The sequence below is a fragment of the Lemur catta genome, chromosome 21 (genome assembly GCF_020740605.2).
Source record: "Lemur catta isolate mLemCat1 chromosome 21, mLemCat1.pri, whole genome shotgun sequence".
Lineage (NCBI taxonomy): Eukaryota > Metazoa > Chordata > Mammalia > Primates > Lemuridae > Lemur > Lemur catta.
The window spans coordinates 30,994,493-31,008,070 of NC_059148.1; positions in this window are offsets into that span (position 1 = coordinate 30,994,493).

Consider the following 13,578-nt stretch of genomic DNA (forward strand, 5'->3'; position numbering starts at 1 on the left):
TGTCGGGCACTTCACACAGGAAGGATCGTGTAAGGTACCCAACATTCCCAGCCAGAAAGTCGCATACACCACACAAGGGCTCAGATCTAGCAAGTGGCAAAGACAGACTTTGGACATGGAGCTCTAAACCCTGCCACCCACCACCTTCTTACTCACGTACAATTAGGTGGATTCCTAGTCTGGTCCCAATAAACTCACAGGTGCCCAATTTTTTTTACAATCAGGGCACCATTTCAGATTTTAAGTAAGAGAGAGGCATCAGGAATTGAACCATTCCAACGGCCCATAACCAAAGCACCAGCACGGTGGTAGCTGGAAAGAGCAACCTTTCAAACCTCATTGTAGGATCCCAGTCATCTTTTTTATTTTTTGGAAAAAAAAAAAAAATGACAAAATGTAGCTCAGAGATCCAGGATTTCAGATGCTCAGATTCCTCCCGAGCAGCAAGACACGGTATTTCCCCCAACGCGGCCTGTCTGCGGATGAAAGGCAAGCATTTCAAAAATCATGCTGTAGCTTAAGAAAACATACTTCAACAATTACTGTTTCCTTTTTCCATGTAACCAAATTCACTGTACATTACAACTTTAAAGCTGAGATCTAAGGTTTAGATCAACTCTTTAATCCTGGCTGTGGCTTCGGGTACTTCCTGCTCTTTATGGGAAGGGCTCTGGGCCCCCAGCTGCCCGTGAGCGACAGTGGGTGGGTGGGTCGGGGTGGGGGGAACAGAAAGAAAAGTTAAAAAGAACTTAGCTGGCTGGGAACAAAGTTCTGCAGCATGACAAAGGTTACGCTATGGCATTTTTAAATCTGACACTTGAAAAACACACGACTTAACGCCCCAACTCAACCTCTGTGCTCTTCCGAGGGCTTTTGTGTCAGATAAAATAACTCAGGAGAGAAGCGGCATGTAATACCCTTCTTGTCAACCACTTAACTCTGGAAAAAAAAGAAAAATGTGTTCCATGCCAGGAACACCTAACTCTGTCTTTCTAAACTGAATCCACTTTTGTCTTCATTTGGTATGCCAGCTTCCAGATTTACCCAATGTTGTTCATTCGTGGGTCGTCTATAGCACCTCAATCTTACTCTGCGATAGAGGTGTTCAAATAAGGTGATACGCTCACAGAAGGAAGTCAAGCAAAGATTGCTATGCCAAGATGGCGCTTTGTGACTCCATACAGAATCCTCACAGGACGTGGATCTGTGTCTGTGGATTTGGATGGCGGCTCCGTGACACACCAGCGTGGGACCTGGAGCAGGTGCCTTCGTCTGGTTGGGCCGTCAACAAAACCACCTGCAAACTGGTCACAGGACTATGCAGCCTGCAGGGTTATTGCGAGAACAGAGTGAGATGACAAATACCAAGTGCTCGCAACACCCGGCGCTCAGACTTTGCTTATGAAATCGTATTACACAGACCACGGCTCCACACGTCAATATGCTGCCACTAACTTTATTGTGACGATGGTAAAAAGTGACCTTAGAAGCTCCTTAGAGGAGAGAAAGACTTACATAGTCTTATCCTCTTAAAAAAAAAAGAGAGAGAAAGAAAGAAAACGCCCTGGTTCCAGATATCCAAGCCAAAATCTATTTTAGGGATGAAGGAGACCTCGGTTTCAATTGCACCGGCTCAACGCAACAGGAAGTTCAAGTTCAAAGATGTCATGAGAATTTCCCTTTCCTTTTCCTTTATTCTCCTCCCGTTTTTGTACCATTTGCTTTCACCAGAAATGTCTGTTTCTTTTTCTTTCTTTTTTTTTTTTCCTTTTTACTGACTGTGTTCTTCGTTTCTTGCTCAAGATCTTCTAGAACAGTTTTAACACAACATTGGAGAACCAGCAGACATCTCCCCATAAAAATCAAGTGAGTATCGGCCTGACGGTGGCCCGTCCACAGCCAGACACCCTGATGCAACCCTGGGCCTCTGCTGGATTCCAGCTTTTCTTAAATAAAACCAGGCCGTGTCCAAGCCGTGCTTGACTCAGCAGCCTGTGAAGATGCTGTAACCCCCAGTTACCACGAACCCTGTCCCCAGCAGCCTGGGAATGCCATCCACTCCTCTGCCTCCAGCCAGAGTTAGGTCCGAGTCTTTCCACCTTGAAAATCACAGAAAGACGAAGAGTTCAGAGACTTTCAAACGTCCGTTCCTGTGTATGTGAACTATTAATAACTCCTACTCGTAAAGATGGATAAATCGGATCCTTGCTCAAGTCTGCTAGTACAAATGCAACTTAAAATCACAGGAGAAAGGCCGGGTTTTTCTCGCACCCTCTCCTTTCCGGCACATTCCTCGCTGCTGGCAGGACGCGCTCACGGGGGTCGGTGAGAGCAATTCCAGCCTTCCCTGGCGTCTCATTCCTGTTTATACTTGTACGTGAAATGCGCCTCTGGAAAATTCCCTGATTTCTTTTGTCCTGTTTTCTTTGTTCTGTTTCCATTTCCAGATGACATGGAAGGGAAACGACTTTCGGCAATAACCGGAGATGACAGGAAAGGGAACCAAGCTGTGCCCGCGTGGGCACGCATGCACGCACACACCCAAAAAACGGAAAACCGCAGGCCAGGAGAAAGCAAATGTCAAAGCCAAACCTTCCCAAATTACCGCTGGCCGCTGCTGCTCTGTAGGATCCAGTACGGTGAAATACAGATTCCTTTGGGGAAAATGGTACACGAAATAGCACGTCGCCAGCTTTTCTGGAACATCACCAGGTGTAGCTAAATACTGGTAGCTAACACTGCCCGCAGGACACTGGCTGCAGGTCCCTTTGGAGCAGCCACGGGCCGGGCACAGGCCTGTGTTCATGTCACGTGGGCAGCTTGGGGGCTGAGAGCGGGACCGCTTGGGATTAGAGTTGCCCCAAATGAGCATAAAATTGAAGTGAAAAAGGGCTTCTTGGTAGGCACAGAGGCAGTCCCATTCCCCCCAAATCCACAGCCATCCCCAGTCCTCTCCCTGCTCCAGCTCTGCGACCGATGATACCCAAGAAGATCAGCAGCCACAGACATTTGTTTTAATTTGTAGCGTTTAATGAAGCGAGGAGAGGCCAGGAGAAGACAACCTTGAACAATTGCAGCCTCAAAATAATCCGTATCTGTAAATGTAACACTGGGGGGGGGCATTTGGCATCCTTAATATTTCACGAACGTGACGCTGGTGTTTACAGGTTTGGTTTTGATTAGACTTTCTTATCCCAGCTCCTCCCTCCCCACCCCGTCGCAGGGAATTTAAATAACATTGTAAGAAGGCTTTGATAATCCTTCTGTTTATCTTCCCGACAAAGCTGAGCTCAGATGGTTCTCAAATCATATTTCTGTAGCTTTAACCCCCTGACCCACAGGAGAGCGCGGCGGGCTACCATATAATAAAATTCCCCACTGTGGGGAAAGCGCCCGGGGCGAGTTCGGTGCTATCAGGAGAGAGCATGCCTTGCATAACTGTGCTCCGTTTTGATGAAATATTCATCTATATTGATATTGCAGCGATAAAAATTACGGCTGAAAAGTTCTGTGCCCTCTTCGGGAGCCCAGTCTTGACGTGTTAAATGTCACTCTTTCGAAGGGTCACGGAGATTGTGATTTGGTGGGGCGGGTCCCTGCCCTTTACGATGAAAACTAAAGCACAATTGAAACGTCTGATCCGCGAAGGCTTCCATCGAGAGCATACGTGGCTTGATTTTATTTTTATGGAAATAAGCTGTTGTTCTTTTTGAAATCATTTAGAAAGGAATGTATATCCACCAAAACACAAATGATGCAAAATGCATAAAGTAGAAGACACAAATGACTAATACTGCCACGATCCCGAGTGTCCATCCTTCCAGACCTATGGATTCACGCATGTGCACACGCACAGAGGGTATAGCTCTAAATATGTGGAGAAGGAGAAAGAGATACAAGGGAGAAAAAGGAGAAAAGTTGAGAAAAAGGCAGGAGAGAGGAGGGGAAGAGAAGGGAGAGAGATCCTAAAAATAAATCATTTAATACAAGCTAGCTTGCAACTAGAATTTAGCAATCACAATGAATTGTGTACTCGCTTTTGATGCCAATAAACATAAATCTGTGCATATTTTATAATGACCACATAGATTACTACTGTGTACATCATAATTTATTCTAATATTCTCCTACAAATGGACAGTTCTGTTGTTTTCACAGAGTCTGATTTAAGGACATTTGTTCTTTATAATTTTCACTTGGAGGTTGACTCAAACACAGATCTCCTCAGAGTGAATTGATAAAGGTCAAATTTGAACAGTATTACTAGTTATCTAATTCTCAACTGTTATCAGCTTAGTTTTTAGGAATGTATCTGCTTAAGGTAATACATCAAACCTCCTTAAGGAACAAAAAGGATTGGCATAGCAAAGAAATAAGCCTGATTCAAATGAGAAGAATAATTAAGAGAATGAGACTACATTTGGGAAACATTCTAAAATCCTAAAGGTAAATATTAAGTATGGTAAAATTAGATATGTAGCTATACAAGTAATGTATTTTGCATATGTTAATACTTTCGATTTTCAGACAATGATGTGTCTTCTCTGTCATGGTATCACACACATCAAAAGTGTTTTGTTTTTTTTTTTAACTGTACCAAAGCAAAAATCTAGACATTTGTCTTGGGAGCCAAAGAGTACACATAAACAACATCGATTACTTTATGTGAATCTACAAAGTAGGCACCTTGGGGCCTCACACAGTTCTCCCAGCACCCTTGACCCGACCTGTGCACTCAACATTCTCAGGTGCTCTGCTTGCTGCGGGCCTTCCAGAACACGGATCACTTTCAACAGATTCTCGACCACCTCTGAAGCATTTGTTCCACACTTTTATTTGCGCTGCGCTCATTGCATCCTCCCCGGAAGCCTTATGGATCATCCGAATAGTTTCCGTGGAGGAATGCTCAACCTTAACGCAAAATCTGATGCAGATTCGTGGCTCTACTCGCTCAGTCATTTTGAATGTGACGGCCACACAGTGCACAGGCTGGCTCAGGGGCATCCAGCGCCCCACTGGCTGGGACAGTGAAGGCGTCATTGTTCATGTATGTACATCCCAGTCCACTTGCCTTGGCTGCCGGGTCACATCCGTGTCGTGCACACGGTTCTAGGTGTATTAACCACAGCTGGATACTTTCCAGACGAACCCCCATATGAAGCTAATAAACCTGCCTTATGCCGATGTGAAACTCAGGTCGGTTTAAATCCAGTGTATTTAGCCTTAACCACTTGATTAAACAATTCTGTGTTTTATCTAGGAGAAGGAACAACAGTGTAAAACACTATTCTGGAAAGAAAAATAAAACAAATGACAAAAAGTTCTATCAGATATCATTAGAATAAAACACTCTATAAAACAATGATACTTAAAACAATATAGCATTGGCACAAAGCTGGATAGCTGGATAGACATTTCATAACAAGAGAATCAATAACCTGGAAACACACACACATACATTAATATGTGATGGAAGTGCTTATAGTGGATTTTGTCCATGGGCCAACCAACACCTGACATCCTACTTTGTTTATGGTACCCTCTGCCATGCAAAAGTTTTAGATTTTTAAATATTTTCATATTTTCTAGGCTTCCTAAGTTACAAAAACCTCCTTAACCCTTAGGTTGCCTCCTAGCTTTTATTCAAACGTTTGCACCGTTTAATCTTTACATATCTTTAACCCACCAAAAATTCGATGTATACGGTAGAAGCTAGAAATACAATGTGATTTTCCTCTAGATACTTAGTTACATCTATTTCTTATCTCCCTGCTATTCTCCACTGGTCTCTTTGCCTATTCTAAGGCCACTAGATTTGAATCTAGTGTTCACACTTGGTAAGAAAGGTAGCGCCTTGTCATCATTTTCCTTTTTTACAATAACTATTTTGAATTTATTTTTGCATATAATTATTAAGATAATTCAAAAAATCTCTCCCATACAAAATTTAATTGAAATAGCTTTTAATTTGTAAGTTAATTTAGAAGAAGTGACATTTTAGATAGCTCTCCTCCCAGCCAAGAACTTGATACCTCCTTCCATTGGTTCTGATCTCGTCTTGTACCCTTGAATGGGATTGTAGAGTTCTGCACATGGGTGCTATGCTAGCAGCGTTGTCTTGATGATAAGACCCAGAGCCAGACAGGATGCAGTGAAACTGCTACATTTACTCTGTTAGTGGCAAAGTGAATGAGCTCAGCTCTTATTGAAAAGCAATTTTACAATGTACAAAGGGCCATGAAAATGAACATTTCCCTGGAAGTGAACACCATACTTGAGGGAATTTATCCTCAAGATATTTCCAAAAGAAAGAAAAAGCTGCATGTGGGCATGGCATTGTTTTTAATGTTGAAAATTTGGAATCAATATAAAAATCCAATCAAAAGGAGACAGTTGTTCAACCTAGGCTAAATCCACTTAATAGCATAAGTCATTAAAATGGTAATTTGAAAGTTGTATAACAATTGTTATACAATAAGTGGAAGAGTGGGATATAAAATTGTCTGCATAAACTAAAGCTGAAAATATATAAAAATATAGGGAAAATCACAGATGAGAATACACAAAAATGTTACAAGTATTATCAACTTTTTGAGATGATAGATGACCTTTTGCTTCCATTTCTCAAACTTTTTATAATGTCATTATTTATTTTGACTATTTTAAAGAGCATAAAGTGTTACTAATCAGGATTAAATTGAAAGGCAACTGGTTTAATTTTTGGAAAAAAAAAGAATTTTGCAATGTTGTCTCTAAAAAGCAATTGGGCTATTTTTAAATATACATGGCAACAAGGATAAACTGCTAATTATGAATTTACAGAGATTAACTCAAACAGATAAAAGTATTAATAATTCACGATTGAAGGTTTATATGCAACACAATCTGCCATTTGTTTGAGAACAGTTTCTCTCTTAAGTAGGTTAAATCTGTCTCTGCAATCTTGTTCCCGGGATTGATTTGCATCTGAAACCCTCCTTCAAGTACAAAGATAAACTTCCACCCAATTAAGATTGCATTATCCTGTGTTCTCATTAACAAAACTCAACATGGTAAAATCTGTCTATGCACCGTCTCTCCATCATGTGTCACATGAATGACACGTGTTTTGTGTTCATTGAAACAAATGAAGCCCAAGTAGCTGACACTTTCTCTACCCATGACTCAGGTTTCCAGAACCCCGTTCTTAGCTCCCCAGGCAAGATGTATTATTGCACATCTACTACATGCTGGGAATAGTTTTAGGCATTTTATGTATTCCATCTCATTTAATTTTCATGATGAGCCTATGAAGTTGGAACTATTGGTTCTGATACAGTGATAAGAAACTGGGTGTCAGAGAGCTATGACTCGCTCAGAGTCACACATCCAAAGATGTGTATTCAATCGTGTATTCATTCAACAAACAGTAAATGAGCCATTATTTTGTGTGAGGTCCCAATGGCAGTGGGCGGTGGCTGGTGGTGGCAAGTGGTGAGGACCAGGGAGGACTTTAGTCACCCTCAGTAGCCTACAATCCTCCACACAAGCCACCCCAAATAAAGATGTCTTAGTAACAGCCATGTGCTTGCCACACACACTGGCTTCCAGGCAAGCCCCCCAGACCTCCTGCCACGCCGTTACCTGCCCCACGCCCACCCCTCCTCAACAGAGATGCTGAAGGTGTCACCAGGCCCAGGTTGGGTGTTTATGCTCTAAAAATACAGGGTGTGGTCAGCCTGGTCCAGTCTACCCCATGGACTCTGGTCCTCAAAGCGGGACCACAGTGTCCACGTTTCCAAGGACTCAGCATCCTGATCCTGTAGACTCAACCCAAGCTTTATCTCACACTGAAGTTGCCTCACATTGAGGCGGTGATGCCAGCGCTGGGGAGTGGCTGCAAACACAGATTATCATTAGCAGGGAGGTTTGGCTGCACAGCAAACGTAATGCGCTTGCATCATCCCGAAACCATCCCCCACCCCCGCCTGTGCAAAATTGTCTTCCATGAAACCCATCCCTGGTGCCAAAAAGGCTGGGGACCGCTGGGTTACAGACCATGGTCAGCATCCCTGAATGTGGCCCTCAACTTTCTTCTGCAGCCAGCAGTTCCTGCCACCCCTCCACAATCCACCAAGACCACACCGCCGGCACGACCCGGACCAGCCTGCGAAGTTTTCTGTTCCCTGTGTTTTCTTCATTCTATTTCCTTGTGCTAGAACCCTCCTCAGGACAGCGCTCAGAAACTCAGCGGCCGTGGGCTAAAAATGACTCAGGAATGTCCAAGCTCCTTGCTTCTCTTTAAAAACGTGACAGCCACCTATCAAGGAGTGACTGGATAAACAAAATGTGGCACATCCGTGCGATAGAATATTACTCAGCCATGAAAAGGAATGAAATGGTGACACGCGCTACGATGTAGATGAACCTTGAAAACATGACACAAAAGGCCACATATTGTATGATTCCATTTGTATGAAATGTCCAGTATGGGTAAAGCCATACAGATAGAAAGCAGAGTAGTGGTTTCCAGGGTACCAGGGCGGGCCGGGCCAGGGGAGTGACTGCTAATAGGGATTGAGGACGAAATGTTTTGGAACTGGATAGAGGTAGGAGTTTCAAGACATTGGGAATGCACTAAATATCACTGAACTGTTCACTGTAAAATGGTTAGTGTTATGTGAGCTTCACCTCAATTAAAAAAAAATAACCGACCAATGAAATACCATTAGACCCAGCAAATCTGAGACCTCACTCCCTCATGGTAAGCGCTGGCTGGGACAGAGGAGTCGCTGGCCCCTACAGATACCAAGTTCATGCTCCCGTTTGACATCTCTGCTTCCCTTCTTGGGTCATCGAAGGGAGGACAGAGAGTGTGTTTGATTCCCAGCATCTAAGAGAGTGGGTACAGCTGTCTGGATGCTCATGTTTTATTGCTAGGCAACTTCTACATCCCTCCAGCACTGTCACCTGGCACTCCACTGCGCATGCCTGGTGTTCTCGCTGTGCCAGATTACTCGCGGTTCTTTGAACACCCCACACCGGCTTGGACCGCTGTGCTTGGCCCGTGCTTACCCTCTTGGTCTCTGCAAATCCTGTCTACCCTTCATGATGTCGTGACACATCTCCCAACCAGTCCTCCCTCCGAGCTCGGCAGGAGTTACAGCACTCTGCTGGCTCTCTGTGCTGGGGTCACCCCCACTCTAGAGGCAGCTCCTGGAAGGAGACTCTGTATCCGTTCATTTTCTGATTTCTGGCGTCAGGCACAGAATTGTACCCAGTAACTGACACCAGTAGGGTCCTGGTTGTGCTGTCAGTATGGAGACATTTAAAAGTCATGATTTTTCCTCCAACGTCTCTCTGTAGCTTTTCTTTGTAATTTTTAGGGGAGCTCCATGAGACATGATGTTTGCACCATCAGAATTGGGGTTTTTGCTTCCGTCTTGCTGTGTCACAACTTCTAATGTCTTTAGAAACCAACCATCTCATACATCACACACCACGGCGCTCTGGTAAGACGATGTTTCACACAAGAACCGTGTTTTTATCAGTTACAAGGACTTTAGTCATACAGAGAAAATAGACACGGAGGGAAAATTGTTACATCCACCCTCCGATATCTATTCGTGACGTTTTCCTCCCCTGAGTTGAGGCTGTAAGGATCTATTTCTTGTTTTATCACTCCATCTGCTGGCAAGAGCTAGAACATCTTTCTCACCAACATCTTAAATCCTTCCTGGAGAAGGGAATGTTCATGCTGTATTCTAAAATGTGCCTTTTAGGTTTTAGAAAGTGAAAGCCTTTGTGAAGCCATTTTTTCCCCAAATGATTCCTCACTTCAAGTGACTTTTCTTTTTTCATAAATTCTAGAAGCACGAATGACATCGGGATAACAGACCTCACCCCGAATTTCTCAGGCTTTTCTGAGCATAAGAATAACTTTGTGTCACTTGTTAAAAGAAAAGTCCCTGCTCCCATCCCAAACCTATGGAATCAAGATTATCTGGGATTCTGTATTTTTCAGAAGTTCCTCCAGCAGAGTTTTACACTCAGGCTAGTGCGGGAAACAGTGAAATCTGGCCTGTTCCTTTTATTGCCCAGATGAGATTATAGGACTTGGGGATGTGGTTTGGGGAGGCTTGAGTCCTCTCAAGCCCCCACCTCCAAGTGTACACTCTTAAGTATCCACAAAAAACAACATAGGCTTTTATTAAAAAGTCCAAAAACAATAGATGCTGGTGTGGACGCAGAGAGAAAGGAATACTCATAGACTGTTGGCGGGACTGCAAATTAATATAGGCCCTATGGAAAATAGTATGGAGATTCCTCAAAGACCTCCAGCAATCCCACTACTAGGTATTTTACCCAAAGGAGAAGAAATCATTTTATCAAAAAGACACCTGCACTCGAATGTTTATGGCAGCATAATTCACAATTGCAAAGATGTGGGATCAACTCATGTGCCCATCCATTCATGAGTGGATTAATAAAATGTGGTATACATATACCATGGAGTACTACTCAGCCATTAAGAAGGATGAATTAATGCATTTTGCAACAACCTGGATGGGACTGGAGACCATTTGCCTAAATGAAGTATCTAAAGAATGGAAAAACAAACACCACATGTGTTCGCTATTAAATTGGAACTAACAGATGAGCACACGTGTGCACAGAGGGAAGTAAAACTCAGTGGAAATCAAGCGGGGGCGGGGGGCGGGGAGGCGGGAAGCTGTGATGCGTGAAAACCTACCTAACAGGTGCAACGAATGCTATTTGGGTGAGGGGCACACTTTTAACCCTGACTCAAGCATTACAAAAGCGATCCATGTAACCAAAAACATTTGTCTCCCCGTAATATTTTGAAATTAAAAAACCCAGTATGTTTGCTGTATACATGCAGTTTTAAAACAAGTCTGTAGAGGCGACAGTATTTCTGCTACCACCTACACTCCTTTACAGTTATGGAGCATGACTCGTCAGGTAATTAATTAGCGAGCATGGGTCCCACTTCCCAGCTTGGCGAATAAGCCTGTCCCGCTGTACAACGTTTCCGACTGTTGCACTGGGGTTGCTCTTGCTTCCACGAGGAAGTCAGGCCCTACTGAGCAGGGCACCGGGCCCCACCTGCACCTGCCAGGAGACGCAGGGAGCCGGCCCACCTGCGCTGGGGAGGGAGTGTGCGTTGCGCTGGCGCAGGTGCTCGCGCCAGGTAGTTTGAGCACCGCTGCAGGACACGCACACGGCAGCGCGCTGCCCCCACGGCTCGTTGTTGGTTTTGGGGGCGCGGCCGCCAGGCCCCGCCCTGGGACTGCGGTTTCCTTTCCCTGGGGACAGAGTTGAGTCCACGTGGCCGGCGAGTGAACCATCTCCGACATCGGGCCTGGCTGGTGGAGCCCACCCTTGCAGCGGGGCGCCCAGTCCCACCTGGGCGCAGTTCAGGCTCTCGAGGGCCCGCCCCGTGCACCGCCCGGCTCCACGGGCGGGACGGAGCCAGCGGACCCGGGGTGGGACCGGGAGCCTGGCAGGAGCGCAGGCGGGGCGGGGCCATGGGCGGGGCCAGGCTGGAGCCGAGCGGGGCGGGACCAGGTGGGCGTGGCGGGGCGAGAGGGGCGGGGCCAGGCAGGGAGGGGAGGGGCCAGGCGGACCGGGGCCTGGTGGGGCGGGGCTGGGCTCCTCTTGCCCTGTCTCCGCCCCGTGGAAAACCGCCTTCCGCGCGGCAGCCAATCAGGACACAGCGCGCGCGCCCGCCGCCGCGCCGTTAGCTCAGCGTCACGTGCGCGGAGCGTAGTACCCTCGCTCCTCGGGAACTGTGTCCGTCCGCCCAAAAAAAGCGGACCGGACGCCCGGGCGCTCGCGGCGCGGTCGCTGTCGGGAGCTCAGCGCGGAAGGCGACGGGGGCGGGCGGCGCGGGCGCGCGGAGGGATCGGCGCGGGAGCCGTTGCGGCTGTTGGCGGCGAGGCCGAGCGAGGTGCGAGGGCGGACGGCCCGGGCTGCGGGGCGAGGACCGGCTCGGGGCTGAGGGACGCGGGGCCGAGGTGCGGGCTGCGGGCCTGAGGTGCGGGGCTGAGGTGCGGGGCCGAGGGGCCTGAGGTGCGGGGCTGAGGGGCCTGAGGTGCGGGGCTGAGGGGCCTGAGGTGCGGGGCTGAGGTGCGGGGCCGAGGGCCGAGGTGCGGGCGGCGGGGCCGAGGTGCGGGCGGCGGGGCCGCGGTGCGGGAGCGGCTCCCGGGCTGAGCGGAGCGAGCAGGACGGTGCCCGGCGCCGCGGTCCCCGCGCTGACGCCCGCAGCAGGCGGCCCGCTCTTTGCGGGTGGGGGTGGCTCTTTGGCTTGTTTGTTCCGGTCGCTCTCCCGTCGCGGGAGACGGCGGCGTGACGTGGCCGCCTTGACCGTTTCTGGGCGCGGGGCGGCGACTCGGGGGCGCGGGGTGCCGGAGGCGACGTCTGTTTGCCGCCTGGGAAATGGCTACGGAAACCGTCGCCCCGATGAGGGCGCTTGTGAACTCGAAGGGGACGGCGGCGTCGCACCGGCGGGGACCCGCCCCCCGCGCCGCGCCGTCCCCGCGGGCCCCCGGGGCCTGGTTAACGCGGGTCGCGCGCGGTGGGGCCGGGAGCAGCGCCCGCCCTAATTTGCGTTTGCAGCGAGTTCCAGGCGCTGCCGGCCGGGGCCACGCACGGGACCGCCGCCCCGAGCGGCTTCCTGGCCGAGATGGCAGTTGTTACCGTCCTTGTGCCTCGTCTCCAGCGCGACAGGCGCCGGGACGGGTGCGCGGGACGGGGCTGCGCGTGGCCGCCTAGTTGGGGAGCGCTGAGCAGGTGTCCGGGAGGGAAGCGCGAGCACCTGCTGCGACAGGTGGAAACGAGGCTCCGGGAGCAGCACGCAGGGAGGTAAACTGGATCCTTCTGGTCTGTGGAGGAGGCCGGGCTCTTCCTCAGCAGCGGCGGAATCCTGGGGCTGGTTGTGCGGTGCGTGGACACAGCAGGCTGGGCCCGAGGCTCCCGCAGAGGCTTCCAGACTCAGTGTTGTGTCTCGGCAGCCGGAGACTCGAGCGCGTGCGCAGCGTGTAAGCTCAGGACGCAGGTGTGGCCGTCCGCGCCGTAGGCACGAAATAAATACAAAGTAGCGTGACATGACGGTAAACAAGTTGTAACGTGCTAGCGCCTCGTTACATTCTCCTGTGTAACCTACCTTGGAGATGGCTGATGTAGAGTCAAGTTGTAAAGGGTCTTACTGGCGAGTATTTGCTTTGAGTCCTGTGGAACACAGTAGGAAATTGCCAAAGAGGTCTTTAAAACTGGAGAATGTCGTTAGATTTGTCTTTTTAGGAAGATGATCATGGAGCAAAGAATTTTAGAAGCTGTGAAAACTCAAAAAAGATGGTAACCTGACTTAGAGCAGAGTGCTGGTTAATGAAAATGCTGTCATACCCTGCCCCTGTCAGCACCTCGGGCGGTTCCTCACGCGTTGGACACCTGGTCCAAGCCCTGCCTGTGCCTGCGAGGCCCTGTGCGGTCTGAGCCCTGTCCAGGCCAGAGGTCCTCAGCGGTTCGTTCACTGTGCTCAGTCACGCTGGGCATCTTCCAGTCCTGTGTCCGTCGCCA